Here is a 2,500-nt window from a genome sequence, read left to right on the forward strand (position 1 = left end):
TCCTGAGAGCGCTCTCAACCTCTTCGAGGGAGATCTGAGCCTCCATCGCATTTCTAATGTCCTCCGGCAATCGCCGGGACAAGTGTTCTAAAAACACATTTCCCTGCTCTACATCTATTTCCCTCTCCTTAAATAAACCTCGGAAATGATCAGTTGTCACCCTGACCATCTCCTCCGGCTTTCTAACTATACTTCCATTTTCTTCCCTAACCCCATGCATTACCTTCCTACTCTGTCTGCCCCTAACTGACTTAAAGAACATAGCGGAACAAGTCTCATTGTGTTCTAAAAAGCCATTATGCGCCCGCTCCAGGAAAGCTCGAGCCTTCCGCTCCTGCAGCACCCTGAGCTGCGCCTTCAGGGCTGTGGATCTCTCCCAGTCAAACGACCCGCCGAGGTTGCCTGCCTCGTACTCGAGTTCGAGCAACCTTTGGATACGATCCACCTCCCTCCTTTCCTCCCTTTTTTTCCTCTTGCAATATCCTATTATAAAGGCCCTAGTCCTTACCTTAACTAAATCCCACCACTCTAACACCCCCTCGCACATGGACCGGAGGCCTTCAATCCTCCGAAAGAAACCAAAAAAGGCGTCGACGAAAGCTTGCTCCTCCAGCACCTCCCGATCTAACTTCCAGTACCCCCTACCGAAGAGGCAGACTGGCGACCCCACCTGTAGGAGCACCCCGTCATGATCTGAGAAGAACACAGGCAACAGCCGCCCAGACAACTGACCCAAAGACCTAGATAGGAAAATGTAGTCGAGCCTCCGCGCAACCCCCCGGGAGTTGCGCCATGTGGGACCAGCCATTGTCGGAGTAGAGTGCAGGCCTCCATCAACCAGACCATGGCAAGCCATTAGCCCGGTGATGGCACCTGCACTACTATCACCCACTAACCCTAAATCTATGTTGAAATCCCCTCCTATCACCAAGTGCCTATTTGTGACACACAGGGGCGCCAGACAGTCCACCATCTCCCTCCTGTCTGCCGCCACCTGTGGCCCGTACACCACCACTAATCTAAATTTACAATCCCTTAACGTGACATCCACCCCCAAAACCCTCCCCTGCACAACCACATAATAACCCTCCACCTTCACCTCCCTATTCCCAAACAAAATCCCCACCCCCGTTGAATGAACCCCACCAATACCCCAGACTGACTCCCCCTTGTCCCACTCCCTCCTAAACCTACTCACATCCCCTCCATCCCTCAGGTGAACCTCCTGCAACAAACAAAAATCAAAACCCACACCCCCCAAATAACTAAATACCGCCCGCCTCTTAACAAAATCCCTTAAACCCCTTACATTTAGACTAACAAAAGTAAAATTAGACCCCATGAAAAAATAAAAATTAAAAACTAACACAACCTTCCCTCAACATACTAAAAACCCAACAGAAAAAACAAAAAACAGGAGACTCACCCGATGCTCCCCTGCTCAATTTCTACCGACGGGGACGCCGTCCGCACTCCCGACGCCCCCCCCCTCTTCCTCCATTTCACCAACCCAGGATGCCGGAATGGTGTTTGGCACCGGGGTGCCCTGCATCCTGGGTCTACCCCCACACTCCTCCCCCTCCCCAGTGCTGTAGCTGGATTGGAAGAGAATAGGGGAGTCCGAATCCCCAAACGAAAAAACCCCCACCTCCTCCTCCGCCCAGCCCTGGGCCTTGTTAGGTGGGTCCCCCCCCACCAGTAGTAGAGGGCCTTGGGAAACCAGTGGTAACGCAGAGGTTTCTCCCGCCCCCGTCGGTCTCTTGGCCGCCCCCTCCCTCTCGCTGTCGACCAAACTCACCCTCCTCTTCGCTCTCTTCTTCGGTGATTGTGGCAGGAGAGAGACACCACCCTCGGTCCCCGCCAGCTCCTCCACCATGCCCCTCATCTCCTCCACCAGGGCACTTTCCCCCCACTCCCCCCTCCCCCCCTCCTCTACTGGTCCTTCCACCGTCTCCACCACTCCTCCCTCACTCGCATCCCTCTCCGGCTCCTCCACTCTCGTGCTTTCCTCCGCCTTTTTTCCCAGTTGTCCTCCTCTCATGCCTTCCATGTCCGCCTCTCCTCCTGCTGCCACTCCTTTCTCCTCCTCTTTCCTTGCAGCCTTCCCCTCTGGGCCCGTGCTGTCCGACGTCCTTCCTTTCCCTCCTCTTCTTCCCCCATCCCCCGCTCCTGCTCCCCCCCCAGCTGCAGACGCGTATGACCCCTGACGAGCCGGGCACTCCCGCCACAGGTGTGCTGACGAGCCACACCCGTGGCACGCCTTAGGCTCGTCACAATCCTTCGCCTCGTGCTCCCCAGATCCACAAAATCTGCACTTTCTAGTGCTGCACGAGGCGAGGATGTGACCATAGGCCATACAACGCCTGCAAAACGGGGGCTGACGTGCGTAAAACAACGTCCCCCTGTCAGCCCCCAGGGAGAACATCGCGGGGGGATGAAGGTAGCCACCAATCCCCTTTGGGTCCTCCCTGAGGAGGGCCTGGAACCCTCTCCGCCCATT

The sequence above is a fragment of the Salmo trutta genome, unplaced genomic scaffold (assembly GCF_901001165.1).
Source record: "Salmo trutta unplaced genomic scaffold, fSalTru1.1, whole genome shotgun sequence".
NCBI classification, from domain to species: domain Eukaryota; kingdom Metazoa; phylum Chordata; class Actinopteri; order Salmoniformes; family Salmonidae; genus Salmo; species Salmo trutta.